Source organism: Marmota monax, unplaced genomic scaffold, assembly GCF_021218885.2.
Source record: "Marmota monax isolate L192 unplaced genomic scaffold, Marmota_monax_Labrador192_F-V1.1 WCK01_AAM20220418_F8-fsc00101, whole genome shotgun sequence".
Classification (NCBI taxonomy): domain Eukaryota; kingdom Metazoa; phylum Chordata; class Mammalia; order Rodentia; family Sciuridae; genus Marmota; species Marmota monax.
Genome location: NW_026692786.1, coordinates 4,185,055 through 4,210,000, shown reverse-complemented (window position 1 = coordinate 4,210,000; position 24,946 = coordinate 4,185,055). Strand labels below are relative to the sequence as shown.

The following is a 24,946-nucleotide window of genomic DNA, read 5'->3' as shown; positions in this document are numbered from 1 at the left end:
GTCTATTATGTCAATAAATCTTCGAAGTGATGTCAGCCAGGACATCAGCATCTTTGGTGGATGGGAGGGCTGGCTTTCAGAGGTGCTGGAGGTTGGGGGCACAATCTCAGAGAGGCTTCACCTTATTCCCAGGGGCAGGTGCTTTTCCACACTGTCTGCTCCACATAAATATCCTGTTCATTCACTTATTCGTCCCTCACTCGCCTGGCAGCTCAGCCTAGCATCCTGACCTCTCAGTCTGTGCAAAGTCCAACTTCAAGCTGAAGGCTCCACTGAAGTCCACCCCATCCAGAATCCAAGCCAACATGGATCCCTCCCTTTCCCATTTGCAGAAGTTACCCGTGATGCATCAGATCACTTCACCGGATTCGGACTTTGATCCATTCATTTGACTCCTATCCACAGAACCCATCCTTCTTGTGAGACAGTATTTGGATCAGAAAGATGAGAAAAGAAAAAAAAAAAACAGGAAGATCAGATCCCTGCTGTTAGGGCATTTACATTTTGGGTTGTGACGGGCAAAAAATAGCTAGAGAAATACATAATTTTGCATTGTAAAATGTCCACAAAGGGAGCAAAGAAGGTAGCATTCCAGAAACATCAGTGACGGGAAGCCGCGTGAGACAGGAGACCAGGTTGGTCTCTCAAGGGGATGGCTTTCAGGCAAAGAAATGAGAGGGGGAAGAACATTTCAGGAAACTCATGATGTACCAGAGTCCGTTCATGGGCTTATGTAATTTTTCTGTCTCCAAGGTTAGAAAATTGAAGGTTCCTTAAAGGCCAGATGAGATATGCCTATCTCCCTAGGCCCTTTGGATTTCAGCAATGGGCTGAAAAACCTAAGTGGAACCCAGTAGGTACTTACTGAGCCTAACAGAAGGAGAGAGAGACTAGATTCTTCCCACTCCTTAAAGAGGAAGACAGCAACAGCAGTTCAGAGTGAGTGATGGGGGGCGGGGGAAGAAGCCGTATCCCTAGGAGGGACTATTTATTCTGAGACTTCATGGAACCCGAATTTCACAAGTTCTAATGCAAAATGATGAAGGTTCGGCACCACCTTCTTTGAGTGAAACTTCTTTTCTGATACACGTTTCTCCATCTTTCCTTTCATGCACGTCTCAGAGCATCCCCGGTGGCCCAACTACAAGACCCTCCTTTGACCGAGTGTGAGGCTGAGACACCTGTGTGAATATTTGGGGTCACATCTGCTATTCCTATAAAATCAGGTGCCTCCCAGAAATTCTTGCCTGATTCTTTCTTCTGTACCCCAGTGGTACAAAGCAGGCTACGCCCTAGTGTGTGTGTTTGCCCAACAGTGTGTTAAGAATCTCCGGAAGAGTGGGGACTGGCTGGCAGGTGCTTCCACTGGCCTCAGAGACTGTGAGATGGCCATGAATCCGAGACTATGTGAGCCCAACACCCATGCCAAACTGACCAGCAGCAATTTGTCACGGCGTCTCACAGAGAAACCTCTGCCATTTGCCCAAGGTGAGTGGACTAGTCCATTTTCTATTACTCTAATGACACACCTGAGGCTGGTACTTTATAAAGTAAAGAGGTTTTCTTTTTTTTTTTTTTTTTAGCTTTTAGTTCTGGACAGAGTGCTGGCATTGGCTCAGCTCTGTTAAGGACTTCATGGTGGATGGAACACAACGGCAAGAAAACATGCTGGGGGAGAGCCTATGGTGAGACAAAAAGCCAGAGACCAAGGAGGGAACATTTCTTGCTCTCTTATAACAGCACACTCTTGGTTCCACCACCTCCTAATACCGCCACACTGAGATCCAAGCTGCCAGGTCATGGACACATATGGGGTCCGTATGTGTTTGAGCCATAGGTGGGATCGGGAGCAGTCAAAGATGGTAACTTGGCTTTTCTCATTCTGGGAACATCTGATGGAGAAAGTCAAGGCTGCTGGGATTTGACCGTGGCCTAAGGATTCTGAAGAACTTCCCTGAAAGTGAAAGTTTTGAATAAGCCAACATGGCCGCAGACCTGACATCCATTCCATGTGCGGTCTGACCTGTGGCTTCCAGACTCTTGGATACGGACAATCATGAAAGCCAGAGTCCACATGCCCTCACTCTTTGAGCTGCTGTTAATGAAGACACCAACCCCGACGATGGGTAGATCCTAAGAGCACCTCCTGTATCTTCTCCTTGCAGGAAGTGCTCGACCTTTGTCAGCAGAGTGGACCACGTGTGGGGAGAAGACAGCCGACTTGACTTCTGAGGCCACTTTAGACACACTGTGTTTCTAGCTTCTTTTCCCATTGTTGGTGACACATCCTGAAGGAAAGACCAAGCAGACTGCTTTTTTGGTTAGGAACATTTCAAAGTTTATTTTGATTCTTCTTCTGACTTACAGAAATTATCCAAACAACTTTGGCTACATCTATTTTCATCTGCATATGGTATTTGCAACGACTCCAAAGTGGAAGACGTATTTACACAATGACATTTCCCATTGCGCGCGATGCCCTTTGTCTAAACATCCTGGGACGCAGTCACGTGACCTTTGACGATCGTGTCTCCTAGGAGAATCCTGGACATGCCCTACCATGTTCCTCTCCCCGCTCGAAGGAGGAACTCTAAATGCATGACTCTTATTTCAATGACTTTTAACATTTCTATTGAGGTTTTTAAAATAGAGATGTGCATTCTTCTTAATCTTATGAGTTCTAATTGAAGAAATACCAGAAGTGAATGTTTTAAGGTCCCACGTGTGCCATCCAGCACATGGTGAAGATGTACAAAGTGGAATTTCAACTCAGTTGTGGCCCCAGCGTGCAACTTGGCTAGAACTACCCCAATCAGTGGCAAGTCTTAAAAGATTGTCCCTTTCCTGGGAGACCTGTTCACCCTGTAACTGGGGCTAGGGACGCTATGGAGCTGACCAATTTGCTTCCCTGCAGAGTGGATAGCTTTCTGATGGTCAGCTTTTTGACTCCTTTGGGAAAAGATGTGTTAACAGGAGAGAACAAAAGAGTGGAAGAAAGTCCTCTCGTTGGAGAACGTGGTGGGCACCAAAGTGTGGAAGTGTGTTCAGCCCTGTTCGTCTGCCTCTGGGTAGGACAGCTGGCCTGGCCCTAGGGTGAGTGTTCGGGGTGTTCCTATGAATCTTATTGAACCCTTGGACTTGGGAATGCTACCTTTCCTCCTGGCAGCTGTAGGAGCTGTGGACAAGATTCTTTGATAACCAGGAACGAGGCCATATGTCACCAAGCTTCACCCAGGCCCTTGGACATCCTCTTTCCAGGGTACACTGACACAGTTCAACCTCCAGGGGCCTTTGACTCCATTGCTGTGCCTTAGGGCTATTTGTTCTAAATGCACTTAAAGTCACTGTGCTTGTACCCAGCAGGTGGAAATATCTGGAAATGGGCACCCCAAGTGGCATCTCTCAACCAGTGACTTTTCAAAATGATATTTTTATTGGTGCACTATAATCATGCATGGTAGTGGGACTCATCATGCCATACTGTATTTGCACAAAACATAATTTCATCAATCTCATTTCCCAGTGTCTTCTCTTATCCCTCCTCCAATCCACTTGCTCTACTCTATTGATCTTCCTTTTATTATTATCGTTGTCATTATTAATATTGTTGTTGTTCGTGCATTATAAATACATTTAGAATTCATGGTTTTATGTTCATACGTGGACGTAGCATCTAGATTTTGTATTCCAGGACTTCCCCAGCTCTTCCTTGCCTCCCTCTCTCTCTTTATCAACTTCCTCTTCTCTATTGTTCTCCTTCCCCCCCCCCCCTTGAGATCCCTCTTTTTAATTCCTTTCTCTCTCTCTAGCTTCAACTTTTGAAAGAAAATATCTGACCATTGACGTTCTGAGTCTGGCTTACTTCACTAAGTATGACCAGGGAAATGCAAATCAAAACTACATTGAGATTTTATCTTACTCCATTTAGAATGACAATTATTAAAAATGCAAATAATAATGGCCAGTGATGATGTTGGGAACATGTATACTTAAACATTGCAGGTGGGACTGAAAATTGGTATAACCACCTTGGAAAGCAGTGTGGAGATTTCTCAAAAGACTAGGATTAGAACCACCATATGCCCTAATTATCCCACTCCTTGGTACTTGTTTGTAGGAATTAAGGTCAACATACTATAGTGATCCATGCATTCGAATGTTTATAGAAGCACAATTCACAATAGCCTAGTTACGGAGCCAACCTAGGTGCTCATCAACAGGTGAGTGAATAAAGAAAATGTATGTGCATTTAATGAAGTTTTACTCTGCCTTAAAGAAGAATGAAATTATGGAACTTGGAGAAGCAGTGATTTTTTTCTCTCTTTTGAAATTTATTCTAATTTTTTGTTTGTGCTTTTTAGTTGAGTATGACAGTATAATGCATATTGGCAAATTATACAAACATAGAGTATAACTTTTTCTAATTAGGATCCTATTGTTATGGTTGTACACGATGCAGAGTTACCCTGGTACTGAACTTCCTATTCCTCTCCCGGCTCCCTTCCCTCAATCCCCTTTTGTCTAATCCAATGAACTTCTATTTTTCCCCTTTCCACCCTCCCTTGTTTTGGGTGAGCATCTACATATCAGAGAGAAGATTTCATCTTTGATTTTTTTAGGATTGGCTTATTTCACTTAGCATGATTTTCTTCAGCTCCATCCATTGACTGGCAAATGTCACAGTCCATTCTTCTTTATGGCTGAGTAATATTCCATTGTGTATATATACCACATTTTCTTTATCTGTTCATCCACTGAAGGACACCCTAGGTTGTATCCATAGCTTGGCTATTGTGAATTGAGCTGCTATAAACATTGATGTGGCTGCGTCACTGTAGTAAGCTGATTTTAAGGCCTTTGGGTATAGACCAAGGAGTGGAATAACTGGATCAAATAGTCAACCAGTGAATCTTGACAGTTGTATATAACTATACAAATTCCCTTACTTCTCAGGTGGGACTTCCCAGAATCTCTCTTGGCACCAGGCACCATTGTGATAGCTGTTTTAATGAAGCACTCTTTGCTGGTCAGCTTTCTTTACAACCACCCCGTGTATTTGCTATGTGTAGATCCTTGTTCAGGGTCAACGTCATAAGTCTTTCTTGTTGTTATAACTGAATACTACAGACCAGGTAATTTATGAAGAAAATAAAAATTTCTTAAATTTACAGAGGCTGGAAAGTCTGAAGTTAAGGATCCACATCTGGTGAGGGGCTTCTTGCTGGTGGGGACCCTGTAGAGTCTTGAGACTTAAACAGGTCATAGCACAGTGAGAGGGGGGATATTCCAGAGACATAGCCAAACTGGCTTTTTATAACAGATTTTTTTTTTCTTGAGATACCCCTTTAACCCAGTAATCTCTCAGCCCATGAATCACCTCTTAGGTCCCACCTGGTCCCAGCTCCTAAATACCTCACAGACACTAAATTTCAATATTAGCTTTGGTGTGAACATTTAAGTCATAGCAATTAGTGTCTGCGGGAATCCAAACCGAGACTACGGCATCAGCTAGGCACTGGGGGGGCACGCTGCTAGAACTTTTTTCTTTCATTCAGCAATGCAGAAATTCAATCAACTTTCCCTCCCTCTTTCCTGAACTGGTTCTAGCAGAGAGGTCAGGTAAGGAAGCATCCCTTTCACACCGGAAGCAAAGGAATATCCAAAGGAAGGTTCAGATAGTGATTGTAGACAAGAGACCCAGAAAGGCTCTTGTCAGGAGGGAAGATGATTGACAGTTTGAAGGATCAGCAGAAACTGGAAGAATGAAAGAAGGTCAGCAAAAACACAGAGGTGAGGATAGCCTGGGACTGAATGATGAAACACACGTAGGTGGTCGTAGCTGGAGAAGATAAAGGATGTGTGAAAGGTCCCATGCGGAAATGAGGTGGGAAAAAAAACAACTTTAGGAAGGTGTTAGAGGTTGCTGTGCCCAACCCAGTGCTCATGGATAAATTTAGAACAGGAATGAAGCATGTATCAATGCACCTGTCTATGGAATTACATCGACATAAGCCCTTCTCAGTCTAGCTTAAGACACAGCCATTCAAAGGCTTAGGGGAATAGGGCAGGGGAAAAAATGAACAGACCCTAGAAGAGCTCAACCCATCAATTGTGATGATAACAAGGGTCACAGGGGTGATAAATGCTGCTGTAGACACACAGAATTGGGAGGGAAAGTAAAATGGAGGCAGCAAGGATCCTTCACACCATCAGTGACATTGGGAAGCCTAGACTTCAAGCCTCCCTCCCCATCTGGCTTGGGTCCTCTCATGAGTCTGGGTACAGGGGCTGGCTTTGTAGAATTGGAAGGCATCCCACTTTTTATTTAATATGTTCCAAAATGTCTCATTCGGGAACGGATGGGAAGCCAAGGTCCTGAATCTGCTCATTCGTTTTCAGGAGAGCAATAAAAAAAAAAAATTAAGTTTGGAGTCAGGGCAAAGGTGTGACTTGGCTTCCTGGAAGCCACATGCAAAAAAATCAACATGGACTTGTACAAAGCTCAAACGTGTCCACAACGTGGTGCTCTGCACGTCTGCAGGCATCCTGGCAATGACTTCTGGTGATCCCTCTGTCCCGCCGAAGGATCAGGGATGACTTTTTTAGTAAAACAGTTTTTGAAATTTTTAAGTGTATCATGCACACAGAAGAGTGCAAAAGTCACAAGTCTATTGTGAAATAATTTTCACAATCTAAACACATCCATAAAATCAGGTCCCAAATCACAAAGCATTATTAGTACCTCCCAGAAATCCCATTAGATCTGTCTTCCGGTTACTACTCCCTCTCACGCAGGGAAAATAGAGAGTTCTGTGTTAGTTATCCATGGCTTAAAACAAAAGCACACACTCATCCTCTCCACCATTTCTATGGGTCAGGAGTGTGCGAGCTTGGCCTTGGTGATTCTGGCTCTTCTATGAGTCTGCCCATTCAATCCAGATTTATCCAAAGGTAGATGGACATCAACTACTAGGAATAGTTCTGCTATGAAGGACTTAGGCTTCTGTTGACTTGCTTCATGGTTTAAATCTAGATGATAGTGTCCATACCCAGGAAATCATCATACATTGGCACTGTCCATAAGGAAGTGCCCGGTTTCTGTTCTCATGACTAAAAGGCTCAGGGGTCACTCCAGTTGAACTGGGCTGACTGGGCTGCGCGAAATAACCACACAAGAGACACAAATACCTTTCTCTCTGGGGTCGCTGTGACGGCTCCTCTGACCTTAAGGGTCCGCAGGAAGAGAGCGAGCGAGAGCACTCGCTGACCCCTTTTATTGAGAAGAAGCTATTCAAATGAGGCAAGGGGTCAGGTTTCAGGGGGCTGAGTCTGTCTTCATGATGTCCACTGTCAGCAGGTTGACTGACACCTGGGTAGGCCACACCCAAGGGCACAGTAAGAGAAGGGGACACACAAGGCACTTCCATGGAAGATTCTATCCCAAACAGGGCAAGGGGTTATATTACAAAGGAACAGGTGAGCATAGCTTCACCATGGGGCTGTAGCAAGACACACCCATCACTGACCCTCGAACCTAAGAAGGGTGGGGAAAGCTCTGCCAGATTTCTGCGACTGGGCGCCTCAGCACCCAGCCGGGGAGTGTGACTCACTCACGTGTGAGGTTGGCCTCCCACAAGGAAGATCAGGATACACACTGTTTCTCCAAATCCCAGGTTCTCTGCTGGCCAAAGCCAAGTGTCAGGACCAGGAATCTTAGCCACTTTGCTAGTTCATGTAACATTTTTTTTTTCTTTTTCTTTTCCCTTTCCTCCCAGGAATCGTCAAGAAGCTAATGAGTGTTAGTCATGGCATGAGGACTTTGCATGTTCATCTTCTCAGAGGCAAAGCCCAGGGCATCAAAAGCCAGGACACTTCTCTGATTTGTCCTCCTATCTCAGAAAAGGTCAGAAAGACAGGAGCAAAGGAGTCATTCATGTTTGAAGCATCTGGTGGGAACAGTCTCGGACAGACAGAGGTGAAGTCCACCTGCCGCAGCCTGGCCAAGGGGAAGGCCCTCCGCGAGAGCATCTCCCAGGAAGAGGTGAGGTGTAGCTCCACCTGGAGACGGAAACGCAGGGGGGTCCCCACTCCTGAGAAGTCCCTGGGAGAGGTGGGGAGGTTATGGGGCAGCAGGAAAAGCTTTGGAAACTCTTTCTCTCTCCCAGAAAACCATTCCGTGAGCGTGTCCTTTGAGACCCTGTCACTTTTCTGCTCTTCACAGTAATATTCCTGTCATCTTCCAGTGAGGAGGTAGAGGATGGCCCTCCTTGCCTTTATCTCTTCTGGGCATGTGGAGCCAACGTCCACCCACTGGGACCTACCCTGTGGTGTCCAGAAGGTTTCTTGGGGCCTGGATCCAGGAGTTGGTGCCCCCCTTCCTCCCTGGGGAGGCTTCCTCCACCAGTGTCGGCTGGAGTTGGTGGGTAAATACCTCGGCTCCCTCATCCCTCTTATGAGATGGCTCAGAGGTGAGTGTGGTGCTGTTCCTCTCACAGTTCCCACTGGGACCAGGCTTTCCCAAACACAATGGCAAATTTCTTTTCTATTTTTTGCAAATTTCTCAATACGATGCTTTATCGACTCTCCCTTCCCCATCTCACTTCCCCAACCCCCTACCAATGGTCATTCACCTCTCACATAAACCACCTGCAGCTGGACCTTCGTCTCAGGGCCTTGTTCTTGGGGAACTCAGGTCAGCACGGGTGGGCCTAGGAGTCGTGGCTCTCAGCTCATTCGTTCACTTATTCACATACACATGCAATGCTTCCTCGCTCTTTGCCAGGTCAGGAACTTACAGCTGGGAATACACTGGAATCAAGACCAAAAAGTTTCCCTGACGAACTTTCCTTCCTGTTGGGAAGAAAGGAAGGAAGGAAGGAAGGAAGGAAGGAAGGAAAGAAAGAAAGAAAATAACTTACAAGGGCACAACTCCGAGTGGGAGGGACTATCTGAGATTGGGGAGGCCTCTCTTAGTTGCTCAGTTCTGCGATGCCTGGCCAGGCCTGGTCTCTGGGCCCCTGGGGGACTGTCCTACATGAATGCATAACTGGCCATTGCCCCTCTCTGCCTCCCTCACCTCTGGCACCTTGCCCAGTGGCTACCTCTCCTTGTGGGATCTGTTTTTAGGGGAGACCCAGCCTTGTCAAGCTGCACTGTGCAGGGGAGACTTCTCCCTGCACCGCAGCCTCAGACTTGAGCTGCTTCCTGTCAACCCCAGCACCACAGAGTAGTCTAGAACCTGGATCCAGTTGTCGTGACTCACGGGCCACAGAAGCAATGAATTTGAGAAGAACAGGAAAAACAGTCAATATTGATCCATCCATTTCTACATGGAGACTCTACCAGGGACTTCAACATCGGTTGCTTCATTGAATCTTAACTGCTTGGGGGCAAGAATTTTATCCCTGGGTTTAGAGAAGGCAATGGAAACTTGGTGGGACTGAGTGACTTTTCCAAGGTTTCAATGCTGACATAATGCCAGAGTTCAGGCTCCCATCTCCTAGAGTCCAAATCAGTAGCCCCAGACCACACCGTGCTGTGTGCACATGGCTACCTATCAGAGACTCTTGGAAGTCTATTCACTTCTATGCACGTGGCCATACTGGGTCAGTCTTATGTCTCCTTACCTCAGGAAGCCCTTGGATGGCCAGTGTCAGAGACGGAAGGCAAAGTCTGGAGTCCTCAGCCTACATCTGGGAGGGCTGGGCTGGAAGACAGCAGGTGTTATCCGAACATCCCCGAGGGCACAGGAAACACTGCTCAGGAAAGGACACAGAGGGCGGGGCTGGTTGGCATGTGCTGGCCTCTCCTCTGTCCCCGGTCAAGCATCCTCCAGTGGATTTCCAAAGCAGTGGGGGCAACAAGGATGATGACCTTAATTCAGTCATTTCTGGGGAGGCACATTGAGTGCTCAGCATTGCCACGTGACATCGTAGGTCACTCTTCTCCAACCTGCTGCTCCAGCATCCAGTCTGGTTGTTCTGCACTTGGTCTCTAAAGGAAAGGACCCAGCAAGGTGCCGCTCTGTCTGGAACCAGAGGCTTTTCAGAGCTGCGCAGGGCTGGGGCTGGAACTGGCGCTCAGGAGGGCAGCGCTGAACTCTCTGCACGTATTTTACCACATTCTCCTGTAGCTCCTTGGGAAGGGTTCAACAGAGCTGGTTTCCCTTGTGCTCATCTGAGCCTGGCTTCTGTCAGTTTATGTATTTTTCAAAAAATGCTGTCAATTCTCCACTTCTTGAATCCGTTAATTATCTGCTTGACTGTCTGTTTAGGCAGAGGAAAACCCAAATTGCGTAGGATCTCGCCCACCTCGCTGCAAGTCAGTTCAGTAAACGCTCACCACAGCCCTGCTGGCTGGCCCAACCTGTCGCCAAACACAGGAGAGGCACGGAAGAGGTGGCTGGCTGGCCTTGCTTTGGGAGGTAGGTGTGTGTGTCCTCTCTTGACTGCCAAGGAGGGAAGTGGCATGTCCTGGTCAACTCTGTCCTGACCCAGTCCAAGGGTGAGGGTGAGGGGAAGGGGTGGCACAGGGGCTCACAGAACTGCGGCTGCAGAACAGGGTTCCAGTGCCCCAGCCAAGAGCCCAGCTGCCTGGCCCTTCCCCTGTGCAAGCCGGGGGTGCACACGTGCCAGGTCGTGGGTCTGGGCATCTTATGTACATACAAGGGTTTGTTGGCAGAATCAAAGCAATAGTTGAAAACTGTGAAAGGGACAGGGACCTGAGGTTCAGGTGGCAGAATAACAGGCAGCACATCAGAGAAACCCTGCTGGGCTGAGATGGAGGCCAAGAGCTGTCCTTCTCTGTGTCTGTGAAGAGTCAAAGGAGAAGAGAGAGACACAGGGAGTGGGGGGAAGAGAGACGCCCTGCCCTTGGCTGCCTGGTCCCTAAGATGGACTGCAGGGCTTAGAGAGGACTCCTCCAACCCAGGGCTGCCCCAGGTGATACTGGGGCTTTCTCACACAGTAAGGACATCAGGTCAGACGGGCGAAGGTATAACTCATCCCTGACGTGAGTGTCCGGGGTGCCTCCTGCCTGAGGGAGAAGATAGGTGAAGGGCCTAAACTTTCCCTGATAGACATCAGGACCAACGGAGTGATCTAAGTTCTGGGTTCCTTCCAGGGTGCAAGGGTTCTAAGGCCTTCTCCTCTGACGGTTGGATTGGAATCAATTCTAGAAAGCTTCCAGAGCTTCTCTATAGGGTGGACGGTTAGTTTATTGGTGAAGGTGAGTTTATTGCTGTGGAAATTTAGAGTCCAAAGAGAGATGGGCAGGTGAGTCCTCTGAAAACTACACGCACACTTGCTGTACAACCTAGCGATTCCACAAAGGAACTGAAAGCAGGAACTTGAAGTGATATTCTGTTTGTACACCCATGTTCATGGCGGCACTATTCGTAAGAGCCAATAGATGGAAATAACCCCAATGGCGGGTGGACGGATGGACAGGCAAAATGTGAACATGCATACACAATGCAGTGTCATTTAACCTTGAAAGGAAATTCTGATGCATGCTATAGTATAAATGGACCTTAGGACGGTGGGCGAAGTGAAGTGACCCCGTCACTGGAGAATGAATTCACTTGATTCCTCTAATATGGAGGTACCTAGAGTAGCCAACGCATAGACAGGAAGGAGAAAGGTTCTTGCTTGGGGTTTGGGGAAAGGAAACAGGATGTTTTTATTTGATGTGTATGGAGCTTGTTTGCGATTATGAAGAGTTGTGGTTGCACAGAAGCCGTGTGTGTTGGATGCAGTGCACTGAGAAGAGGTAAAATGGTGAATTTGGTATTATGTCACTTTATCACCCTTAGAAAGGAAGAAAAAAGAAAGGAGGGGAGGAGGGAAGGAAGAATGGAGGGAAGGAAGCAAGACAGGTCGGGAGGCAGAGGAGGAAGAGGTAGCCGGCGGCTCACACCTGTCATCCCCGCCCCCTAGGAGGCTGAGGCAGGAGGATCAGAAATTTGAAGCCAGCCTCAGGAATTTTGTGAGGCACTAAGCAACCTAGCGAGACCCTGTCTCAAAATAAAAAATAAAGAGGGCTGGGGAGGTGGCCCTGTGGCTAAGTGCCCCTGGGTTCAATCCCTGGTACCAAAAAACAAAAACAAAAACAAAAACAAACAGAAAAGGAAGGGTGAGTCTGAGAGGCAGGAAGGGAAGGAAGGAAGAGGACTGGACTGTCACCTGAGACATCCAAGCAGAAGCCACCCGACTCTGGGCCTGGTGCTGCCAAGGGACTCAGGATTCAGACAAGGGCGGTCCCTTTGAAGAGCCTGGTGATACAGGGGCAAGAGCGTGTGGGGTCAGACAAAAATGGATGACTACCTACCTGGCATCCTAGTTAGCGGGATGATGGGAACAAGCAGCCCAGGCTCTCGAAAGCTGTCCTGAATTTCCTGTAAGATGATGCTTCAGTGATCGCCATGCACGTTACCTGTGAGAACTGAATGAGTCGGTGTGCCAGGGAGCCAGATCCATGTGACGCCGAATAAAACACACACCAGGAGCAAGAGGTATGCACTGACCACAGAGAAAGAATTACAGATGACCATGAACATATGCTCAAATCAATCCATAAGAGAAATGCAAATCTCAGCTACTATGAAATGTTCATTTAAATCTATCATCAGGTTGGAAAATGTAATGGTTTAGGAGCACATACTGTTGGAGAGATTATGGTGAAATAGCTGTGTGTTTTGCCAGTTCAAGGCAAAAAATATGCCACCCTAGAGAGGGCAATTTGGCAATGTTTATAAATATAAGAAACGATTCTTAACGATTCAGCAATATTACTTCTGGGAAATTCTTCTACAGATATACCCTGAACATATGCAAAATGACATACATGCAAGTTTTTTTTTGTATCAGAAAAAAAAAAAATGGAAATAGAAAATATTTAAAACAATTCAATATCCACTAATAAGAGAGTTTTTAAAAATGAAATCAGCCAGATTTACGGCAAAAGAATAGTATGCAGCTAGAAAAAGGAACAAGGAAGCTGTGCTCAAATGGTTAATTGACAAAAAAGCAAAGTATAAGCTACACACACAGTGTGTTGGTCAGCAATTTGTCAGTGTGCCCAAAATACCTGACAAGGAGAAAAAGGTTATTTAGAGTTATGGTTTCAGAGGTTCAGTCTATGGTCTGTCAACTCCATTGTTCTGGGCCAGAGGTGAGTCAGAACATCCTGGTGGAGGAAATGCTGCTCAAATTACAGTGTCAAGGAAGCAGAGAGAAAGGGGGAGTGACCGCAGGAGGGGCACACTTCCAATGACCTACCTCCTCCTTCTGTGCCCCACTCACCTACAGTTACCACCTAGTTAGTTCATTCAAACTAGAATGGACCAGTTAGGTCACAGCTCTCATAAGCTAATCATTTCACATCTGAGTATTCCTGAATGAACACAGGAGCTTTTGGAAGACACCTCCTATCCAAACCATAACATCAAGTTACAGTTTTTTGGTACCAGAGGAGAGGGGGTAAAAAAATATGCATCTTTGCTCCTTTTTTCCTAATGAAAAAAAAATGTAGATAAATAAGAAACTAATAAAAATATTTTCCTGAAGGAGTACCGAAGGGAATAAGGTAAACTGGGTGGGAATCTCCCCCCCTTCTCCTTCTTATTTTTTCTCTTCCTCCTGCTCCTCCTTCTCCTCCTCCCTCCTCCTCCTCTCTACCTCCTCCTCCTCCTTCTTCCTCCTCCTCTCTTCCTCTTCCTCCTCCATCAGCATCATTTCTTCCTCCCCCCTTCTTCCCCTCCTCCTCCTCTTCTTCCCTCCTCCTCTTCTTTTTCCTCTCCCTTCTCTCTCCTCATAATGTTTTAGTTAGCTTTTAATTGCTTTGACCAAAACATTCAATAAGAACAACTTAAAAGAGAAATAAAAGTGTATTTGGGGCTCGTGGTCTTAGAGGTCTTAGTCCATACATGACCAGCTCCATGACTCTGAATCCAAGGTGAGACAGCACAGTTTGCAGGAAGGGACCATAAGAGGAAAGTTACTCAGCTCAGGGCAGGGTCAGGGATTAGGGAGGAGCAGAAGGCCCAGAAGGGAAAATGCACCCTTCCAGGGAACACCTCCGTGACCCACCTGTTTAGCCAGGCCCCCCTCACCGCCCAGTCAGTCCATTGAAAGCTAAGATGGATTGATTAGATCACCGGTCTCATGTTCTGATCATTTTACCTCTGAATTTTTGTACATTAACAGGAGATTTGGGGATACACTTCATATCCAAACCATAAAATTTTGTCCGTGGCTGCTAAAAAAGCTCATGGCCACTTCACAATGCAAAATGCATTAGTCTATCTCCAAGAGTCCCAAGGTCTTAACACCTTTAGCATTGTCCAAAAGTTCAGGTCCAAAGTCTCATCTGAGAGGCAAGGCAAGTTCCTGGTTGTAATCTCCTGTGAAAGTAAGTTGGAGACGTCCAATACACAGTGCTATGGAGTAAATATTCCCAGTCCAAAAAATGGGAGGGTTGGGGGCACAGAAAGAAAGACTGGGGCCCAAACAAGACCAAAACCCAGGAGCACACAGGTCCCCTAACTCTGCCTATAGCAGAGGACACATGGCTGTGAGACATGCTACCTCAAGGGCCTGGGCACCCCACCCCTTTGGCCTTGCTTGCTGTGCACAAGGCGTCTCCTTTAGCTTGACTTTCTCTGCAGTCAGCAGCTTTTTTGACAGTCCACCTTACTGGCATCTCTTAATTTCTGGGGTATCCATTTCAGCTTCAGCTTCACCTTCACAGCTTCATGCATCACCTCAGGGGAGCCCAGAGGAGCCTGCTACACTTTGTTTGGCCTCCAGGACCTTCCTCAGAAATCTCAGCGGGTGCCTCTGTGACCCCTCCATGAAGACTCCAACATCACACACTCCTGCAGAGCCAGCACCACATGGATGCTACCAAGGTCTGCTGCCAGCCCATGCAATACCCGGGTCCCCTGAAATCATGGCTGCAATGAGCTCTGCATGGTGAAACAACTTTTTAGGAGCTCCCAGTGTGAGCAAGATACACCCATGACCTCTTCTCAAAGGAATTTTCCCTTTGAGAGCCTTGAACCCACAAAGGGTGTGGTCCTGAAAATTCCTGGGATGTCCTCAAGACATTTCCTATTGTGCAAAGTACTCAGCATTTCTGTAAGAGCTATAATCTCATCAATAAGCCCACCTTCCTTGGCCCTAGCTTCATATGCACTTTTCTGGTCAAGTCCAGTTTCCCATCTGAAACCTCTTGAGCACGGTCCACATTTGTACCTGCAGTCGAGTCTCCTAAGCTCCCACCAGAGTTACCCACGAAGCTCTGTCGACAACATTCTAAAGCTTTTCCAGACTGCCTTTCCAAACTTTTCCAAAGGGTTCTGGACCCCAGAGTCAGGGGAATCCCAGCAATGACCCAACTTCCTGGGACCAATTTCTGGTTTAGTTAGTTTTGTGTCACTGTGAACAAAAATACCTCCCAAGAAACACTCAGAAGAAAAAGTTTACTTGGGGCTCAGTTTCTGAGGTCTCCATCCATATATAGCTGACTCCACGGGGGCTCTGACCCTAGATGAGAAAGTACCTCTTGCGGGAAGGGACCAGCAGAGGAAAGATGTTCAGCTTCTGGCAGAACCACAAAGTAGAGGCAGGAGAAGGGGGCACAGGGAAGGTGCACCTTCCCAGGGCACACTCCCAGGGACCCACCTCCACCAGTCAAGCCCCCCCACCTGGAGACACCACCCAGTCTTAGATTGTGGTCTAATAATGAAGTCATTTTATCTTCTCTGAACATTCCAGTCCCAACAGGAGTTTTTTTTTGGGGGGAAACCTCCTTTCTAAACCATAAACACATCATTTTAATTTTTATAGCATGTTAGCAATTACATGCTTAAAACTTAATTTACAAAGTGAAACTTGATTTTAAAAAACTTTTCAAAATTACAAAACTTTACCGGAGACATCAATGATGGCTTAATGAAGGAACTGGCAGATTACGGTCCTATAGGGACAGGCTCCCTACTCCAGTTACATCAGTTCTTTCTAAATTAACTGATTCATTCAATACATTTGGAAACAACAGCTCTACCTATAAAATCTGACAGGCATTCTCACGTTCCTAAGGAAAATCAAATGTTCTAGGATTGTTGGAAGAATTTTGTAGGGAAAAAAACCCAGGGGCTTATGTTATCAAGATATACCATGAAAATCAAGTGACTAAAGTGCACTTAAAATATGTTAATTGTATTTTATATTACATGAAAAAAGATAGATGCATCTGGAAAGGAGTGGAGAATCTGGAAATGGACCCACGTGTGTTTAAAAATTTACAAAATTGTAAAAATAAACAAAAAAACCCTTATTCTACAATATTAATGCAACTAATTGCAACTGGGTTTGATTGAAATCTATTCATTTTGAAAGCAAAATTTTACAAGTATAAGAATAAAATGCAGAATAATTTCCATAGGATTGGATAATACATACTTGGCCACCCAGGAGAGAAAAACCAAGAACCAACAAAGAAAAAGAATAACCCGATTTTACTACCCTACAATTTAAAAGTCACCAGGAATATAGTGATTTCAATATCCTAGTAACAAACATAAACTAAAGACAGAAGAAAACGGCTGGGGTGAAGCTTAGTTGTAGAGCACTTGCTTCAAATGCATAGGGCTGTGGGTTCCGTCCCCAGCACTGCATTAAAAATATAGAAAGAAAAATTTTACAACATGATTATATTTTTACATCCTAGAAATAAATCTAATAAAATGTGTGTAAGATTTCCATACCAGAAAATGTAAAATATTATTATTAATCATCATCCTTATATTATATATTATTTTGAATAAATTAAGATTTTAATAAATGGATTTCTGTGCTGTGTTCTTGGGTTGGAGTTTAGCTATATCAGTTCTCCCCAAATGATTTGTATATTTATTCAATTTCAATAAAAACATCAGGATTCTCTCTCTCTCTCTCTCTCTCTCTCTCTCTCTCTCTCTCTTTGGAGGAAAGTGACATATTGACTTAAGTTTTAATGAAACTCTGAAGGCCTGAGAATAGTTGAGATAATCCTTGAAAAGAAGTAGATAAAGGACTTATTGTATTGGTTATCCAAACTTTTTTTTAATATTTATTTTTTAGTTTTTTAGGTGGACCCAATATCTTTATTTCAATTTTATGTGGTGCTGAGAATCAAACCCAGTACCTCATGCATGCAAGGTGAGCGTGCTACCACTTGAGCCACATCCCCAGCCCAAGACAGGGCCTTGCTAAGTTGTTTCAGGTCTCGCTAAGTTGCTGAGGCTGGCTTTGAACTTGCCATCCTCCTGCCTCAGCCTCCTGAGTCACTGGGATTACAGGCGTACACACACGCTGCCCATAAACTTGATCCGGGACCAAAGGCACACTGTGGCTGGGAAATCAGAAGTCATGTCCCTTTGATAAACACAGCTGCATCAGCTGGACAGCCATAGAGAGAATATGACAAGTGACCTCACACTACCCGACCCATATACACAGAGCCATCCTCGGCTGCCAGGTGAAAAGAAAACAATAAAGCTTCCAAGGCAAACATCACAGAATATTCTTATAACCTCAGGGTAGAAAAGACTTCTTAAATCAAATATCAAAAGTACTCCCATCAAAGAAGATGGATAAATTGAGCTACATTAAAATGAAAACGTTTGTTCATTAAAAGACATCGTAAAGAGGCAAGGATAAATCACAGAGAGGGAGAATATATTTATAACACAAATAACCAATAAACAACTTGTTCCCAGAATATATAAAGAACTGCAAATCAATACAAAATGACGCATAACTGTGCCAGTTATTAATTTACTGCCTCTTGGCTCCAAATTTTCCCTATTTATTCCTGCTTTGTAATACTGGCAGTGGACTCTGACGCCGAATTTCTGCTTTTCCAGCTGACTCTATGTCAGGCTCTGTCAACAGGGGGCACTGAAGGAAATTGCAAAGATGGAGGAGGAAGAAGGTTTGTTTTCTGTCCCTAATTTTTTCCATGCATGCAAACATTGCAGCTCAGGTGGATTTCCAGAGCACTTCCGGGGTAGTGCATGACCCCTGTAGATCTGGGGCAGCCCCAGCAATTTCATCTTTATTACAGAGGCATGGAGCAGGTTTCTGCAGCAGTTTCATCATCTGGAAGCTGGAATCTCACTGCATCTCAGCCTTGAAGAACCTCTTTTCTAAACTGCCACGAGTCTTCCTATTCCCCTTCTCCTCTGCCCTAGGGGTGGTTACTTTCTGCAGTTGCCACCCCATGTATCTTACAATCCAGCTTTTCTTCTTTCAGTCGTTAGCCACCCCTTAACCTTAGGAAATATCCATAATATTTTTCTTTGTTTAAATTACTGGGTGTGTTGTATTTCTCCTAAAGGGCCCCCCTGACCAATACCAGAACCCAACAGAAAAAAAAAATGAGAGAGACTCATCAGAATACAGAATACATTCTAGATAGGGAAGAGGGGTGGGAGGGAAAGGGAGGGGGCAAGGGATTAGCAAGGATGGTGGAATGTGATGGACATCTAAAGTACATGTATGACGACTTGAACTGGGTGTCAACATACTTTATATACAAACAGAGATGAAAAATTGTAATATGTATGTGTAATAAGAATTGTAATTCAAAAAAAAAACAAACCCAAAGTACATGTATAAAGGCATGAATTGGTGTGAACATACTCTATATACAAAGATATGAAAAAATGTACTCTGTATGTGTAAGAATTGTAATGCATTCCACTGTTGTGTATTTTTAAAAAATTAATTCAATAAAACTAAAAAAAAAAGAATACAGAATACAGAAATGTATTTCCCAAAGGCAAATCCACCTAGGAAGAAGGACTCAGCATCATTCCTTGTCTGCAAAATGCAAACTTAACCATAGGCAGTACCATGCACATCCACTAGAATGGTTAGACTTAAAAAGACTCACAATACCAAGTGTTGGGGAAGATGGGGAGTAGCCAAAACTTCTACACTGATGACAGATATGTAATTGGATAAAGTACTTTCAAAAGTTGACATTACCATACTCTTTGACCCAGAATTCAATTCTTCGGGCTATACCCAACTGAAATATATTAAACACACACACACACACACACACACACACTCACCAAAAGATGTGTACAAGCATGTTCATAGAGACTGAAAAACAACAACAACAACAACAACAACCAGAGGTCCATCAAGACCAGAACGGGTAAATATAGTATGATACACTTGTAAAATGTTACGGACAGCAATGGAAATGTATATACGGCAGCTCCGTGTCCTGACAAAGGATGAATTTAAAACCCAATATTGACCCACAGCGACAAGGAATCAGCCACAGAAAAACAGGTGAGGTATGATTCTTGTATATAATTTTTTTCAAAGCCCCAACCCATTTTTAAACTTGTTTTAAGTTGTAGATGGACACAATAGCTTTATTTTATTTATTTTTGTGTGGTGCTGAGGATGGAACCCAGAGCCTCATATATGCTAGGCAAGTGCTGTACCACTGAGCCACAACTCCAGCACACCCCACAACTCATCTCTTGGTACTTATTGTTGCTTTTCAATCATTACCTGTGGGTGGGGGAAAGGGAGATGTTTGGGTGGGTGTGAGAGGGACTGCTTAGCTATATACAATGTTATGTTTCTTGACCTGGATTCTGGTTACATGGATGTGCCATTTTGTAATAACTGATTGAACATGACATATTTTATTCAGTTTTTTTTGGTATATTTGTTATTCTTCAATTAAAAAGCTAACAAAGGAAAAGAAAAGGTGACAGATTGAGGTAAAATACTTTCTACACTTATATTATTAAAATTCGAGCATCCAAAATATATAAAAGAATGAATATATATCACTGTGTATTAAAAAAAAGAATGTCTATAAAAGAAAGGCAGACAACCTTTAAGAAAAATGGGTAAAGACTGCAATAAACTATTTATATAGTTCATACTATTGGCCAGTACACACTGGTAGGGCTTCTTGGTTTCATTAGGAATCTGGGAAACAGGTTCCTAAACACAAATGGCATTTACCACTCATTTGAATAGGAAAAGAAGAGACTGATTAAATGTTAGAGACAATGAGGGAAAATGGGCACTTTTCTCTCAGTCAGATATAAATTGATAAAATTTTTTTGGGGGAATTTAGTAGTATCCATCAAAATGAAAACATAAACCATTGGGCCACCAAATCACTTTTAGGAATGCTAAGATAACATTCACACATTTTTTTTATAAAGATACAACATGAAAAAGAAATGGAAAACTAACGATGTATGAATCAGAAGAAAATCCAGTCTCTCTTCATAATGGAATACTATGTGGCTGATAAAAATAAAATGAAATTCACTGTGATCTGACATGACAAAAGCTTTTCAAATACTAACTCACAAAGCAACTCAAGACACAAAATAGGTACTTAAAAGTTTCCTCCATGAGGTCCAGTGAGAACCAGAGCCCCTCAATGTCAGTTATTACTTCCTGGTACTGTGATGGCTGACTCTCTCTGATGGAGGTGATCAACACCCACTACACTTGCATTTGAAATCTACAGGATTGACTTAGGGAGCAGAGGAGGGAGGGGACAGGAATTCCTGTCCAGGAGAGAAATTCCTTTGAATGTCTTTGAGTTTGTTTATTCTTGCTGTATTCCAAAGCCTAAAATGCCCTGCATCTGCCTAGGGATGGTGGAATGTCCTCTTTCTGGGGAAAAAGGCTGGCACTGACCAGCGGAAACAAAATATGAATTTTATATGTGATTTTGAGTGTTCCAGTAGCTACAGTATGAAGAAATAAAAAGAAACCAGTGACATCGATTTTAATAATATACATCTTTGAAATCTAAGATATCAAAACTATCATTATCCCAATATGTAATTAATATAAAAGCATGAGTGAGATAAGTTAATGCTACGGTTTGGATGTAGTTCGTACCCTCAAAGGTTCATGTGCTGCAAGTTTGGTCACTGAATGGTGACGTTGACAGGGGTTGGGTGTTAAAGAGGTAGGACTTAGGTAGGTCTTGGGGCCAGGACCCCTGGAGGAGAGCAATGTCCTCTTCCAGGAGTGGCTCAGTTTTTGTGGGATTACATAAATTCCTTTGAACTAACGGGCTGTTTGAAAGTGAGTGCAGCTTTCTTGATGGTCTCTCTCTCTCTCGCCATGTAATATATCTGCTCCATGCATGTCACTTGCCTCTTGGAGCTATAATGCCATCTGCCATGTTTTCTTTTTAATGAGGGGAAGGTACATACTGGGTTTGAACCCAGAGGTGCTTTAGCACCGAGCTACATCTCCAGCCCTTTTTATTTTATCTTTTGAGATGGTGTCTCACTAAGTGGCTTCACCCCTCACTAAGTTGCTGAGGCTGGTGTAGAATTTGCAATCCTCCTGCCTCAGCCTCCCGAGTTGCTGGGGTTGCAGGGTGGACACAATGCCCAGCTTCTATGTTTTTGGTGGTGTTTGTGTTTGACACAGTGATACACCCTCACCAGAGGCCACCAGATGCATTCTTCAAACTGTGAGCTAAATAAACCTCAGTTATTTTAAAGTCATTGCTATGCTTTGGATCTGGAATGTCTCCCTAAAGCTCCCGTGTTGGAAGCATGACCTCCAAAGTGGCAAGGTTCAGAGGTGGAGCTTTAAGGCAGTGGTGAGGGCTTTGATTTTATCAGAGGATTAATCCATTTGCTGGATTAATCCATTGGTAGTCGATTAGACTCCTGGATGGTAACTGGAGGCAAGTGAGGTGTGGCTGGAGGAAACAGGTCACTGGGGATGTGTCCTTGAAGATACACCTGTCTTGGCTTCTCTCTCTCTCTCTCTCTCTCTCTCTCTCTCTCTCTCTCTCTCTCCCTCTCCCTCTCCCTCTCTCTCTCTCCCCCCTTCCTGGCTGTTGTGAGCTGAACAGCTTTCCTCCACTGTGCCCTTTCTCCATGATGTTCTGCTCCATGTCCTGCCTAGGAGCCTGCTGACCACAGACGGAAACTCTGAAATTGAGGGTCAGAATAAATACCTCTTCCTCCTCCTGGTTGTTCTTGTCAGGTATTTTGTTTGCAACAATGGAACGCTGATTAACGCAGCCTCGGGTATTTTGTCTCAGGAACATGAAGTAAATTAGGACAGCTATATTCTATTTTGGGGGGAACTCTTGAAAACCTGGTATGCACTTTACACTAGCAGCCCATCTCAGTTTGGATGCTAGTTTTATTCCTGACTCGATCTGTACTTGGATGTCACAAAACTCCCAGTTGAAACCGTGGATTTAAGTACCTGAGCTTTCCCAGCAATACCTGAATATACTTAAATACTTTCCCAAGGACTGAATGAAATGTCCCTTTTGTATGAATACAACTAAATAAAAAGAGCCAAAATTAAAAAATCCAGTGTCCCAGCCATCCCAGCTGTACTGGAAGTGCTCAGTAGCCAGTGTCTTGGTATTGGATGAAGCAGATGGAGGGCAGTCCCCCTCCCTGTGGCTGGGGAGGTGGGCGTGGACATTCTCAGGACGAATTGCTGGGTGAGCCCTCGGGTCCCTCCTGGCCACAGAGTGGCTTCTCAGCTCTTCTCTGCATTGCAAACACCTGGGAGCCCAGGCACAGGGACAGCCAGGTGAGGACTGGCGCTCAGCCAGCTCCAGCAGGTTTCACTTGCCTGACATTTAATCCAGCAGCCTCTGTGCCACCGTGTGGAGGCTGTAAGGACGAACCAGGGGCCCTGTGGGACATAAAGGACTTCCTCCGAGGGACTGCATTCCTGAGGGATGAGCCTGACCTTGGGACTCAACCCAACAGGATGAGCTAAACTGGGATTTCACAACCTGGCATCAGCCTGGAGCAGGTGGTGGCAGCAGCTGGGAGCCCTCCTGCTGTGGACTGGAGCGACCTCAGCCGCTGCTGAAGGCATGAAGGGCAGGGGAGACTAAGGAGTTCACAGCCCTGCCCTGCACCAGGAGCCTCGGCGTCAACACCCACCCCGCACCCCCTCATCCGTGGTGAAAAGTATTCCCTCTAAAACTGGAGGTCTGCTTGGCACATCTTGAGAACTTATTCTTTTCCCTTCTTTCTTAAGTCAGTGTGGAAGCTTCTGTTCCAAATCTATTCTCGAGAACCTTGCAGTAGCCTCTTTCTCTCTGAGCTCTGGGCTGCAAAGACCACATGCTTCCACGGATATGCTGAGCTCCCATGTTGGTGCAGTTAAAACCTCACAGGTTCATCCATCGCGACTGTCATGCCAAACGCGTGCCATGGTGCAACCCAAGAAGACAAGCTTCCTCCCTCCGGGATCCCACAGCCTGGCCCTGGAAGCTGGAGGTGCCTTCCCCTTATTACACACAGTGGTTCACAACCTTGACCACACTGTGGGGTCCCCTGGAGAGATTTAAAAAGTCCTGATGAGTTCTGATTTAATGGGCTTGGGGTGCGGCCTTGGCAATGGAATTTTTAAAATGTGATCCTCCTACCAGGTTATTCTCCTGTGCAGCCTGGGTGAGAACCAGTGTTTCAAATCAAGTCAATGATCTTAGCAGCTCTCCACTGGGTCTAGGGAATACTAATTGCATCCCAGGACTTCTGGGTTTCAGGCAGCAACCAAAGGGATCCTTTGAAGTGTAAATTGAGTCGTACACTTCCTCTCTCCAAAATGCTCCCCATTTCTCTTTAAGTAACAACCAAAGGCCTGGTTACCTCTCAGATCTGTCCTCTGCTCTCTGGTCCTTGCTCTCTCTGCACCACCTGCACCTGCTCCCTGGTGGTGCTTTAGCCTGTCTCAGGCCTGAGCAGGGGCTTCTGGGTCGCCTCTTCTTTCTGCTTTGGAGCATCATCCCTCAGAGATCCACGCGGCCCGAGCTCTCATCCCTTTGACATCAGTGTTCTTATATTGCCTTCTCAGTGAGGTTTCTCGGATCCCCTCCTACCCTGTTACCCTTTATTCTCCTCTCCATTTTCTGTGACCTCTCCTTGGAACACACCATACAATTAACTTATTAGCAATGTCTCCTGCGTTACCACTGTCTCCTCTGCTGGGGATGCTTGTTTTGTTCTCTGATGTATCTGGTACCCAGGATGAGCCAGAAATAATAGTGCTGCTATGGTTTGAGATCCACTCCCCCGCCCCCCTCCACTTCAAGGTGTGTTGGAACCTTAATTTCTCCATGACAGTGTTGGGGGGCTTAGTGGAAGGGGTGTAAAGTCCTGAGGACCAAGCCTTTCATGATAGATTAATGGCTTTCTCATGTGAGTTTCTGCTTTGTGGGACTGGATTAGTTATGGGAGAGTGAATCATGTTTTGTCTCTTTCACATGGCGTAGACCCTCACCAGACACAGCCACTGGATCCTGGACTTCCCAGCCTCTTGAACTGCGACAAATTTCTTCTTTGTAAATTACCCAGTCCCAAGTATTTTGCTATAGCCACAGAAAACAGGTTAAGACAGATACTATGTAAATATTTATTAACTATATAAAAATCTGCAAAGCACTAATGAAGACAGCTTCCTAGGTAAATGAACGTGATGAGCTTGGATACTTAACATCCATTTGTCCAGATACCTTCTAGAATGACAAAAGGACCATGGGAAGAATAATAAGCCAATAGTTACACTGGAAAGTAGGGAATCCGTGCACTATGAATAGGTCAGAAACTACAATGTATGATGACTCAACCTACTAGAAAAAAAATGATGGGTCAAAAATGAAGAAAATGACCAAAAAGAAATGCACACCTACTTTTCTGAGAAAGCAGTAGGTGTCCTGGGAATAGAGGAGATCCAGAGAATCCATATAAATGTTTCTGCATTTAAAACAGTGAGAACAGAGCTGTGGGCAGGTCGTGGGTCTGCTGTGAGCTTCTTGTTCTTGGCTACTGTGAATCAACACTCTGGGAGGTAGTCTCTCTGGGAGGCTCAAGGGTTAGCATTGCAGCAGAAAATGGAAAATGCAG

At 45.0% G+C, this 24,946-nt stretch overlaps 1 long non-coding RNA gene across 1 annotated transcript in view; it reads left to right on the top strand.

The window, feature by feature from the left end:
- Positions 1 to 18,448, top strand: part of LOC124095070 (uncharacterized) — a 23,005-nt gene extending 4,557 nt beyond the window's left edge. Inside the window, exons 2-7 of the long non-coding RNA XR_006852412.2 lie at positions 1,123 to 1,488; positions 1,584 to 3,093; positions 7,776 to 8,041; positions 8,222 to 8,468; positions 10,274 to 10,423; positions 14,729 to 18,448. This is a non-coding gene — a long non-coding RNA (uncharacterized LOC124095070). The remainder of the gene's footprint in view (positions 1 to 1,122; positions 1,489 to 1,583; positions 3,094 to 7,775; positions 8,042 to 8,221; positions 8,469 to 10,273; positions 10,424 to 14,728) is intronic.
- Positions 18,449 to 24,946: the final 6,498 nt, after the last annotated feature.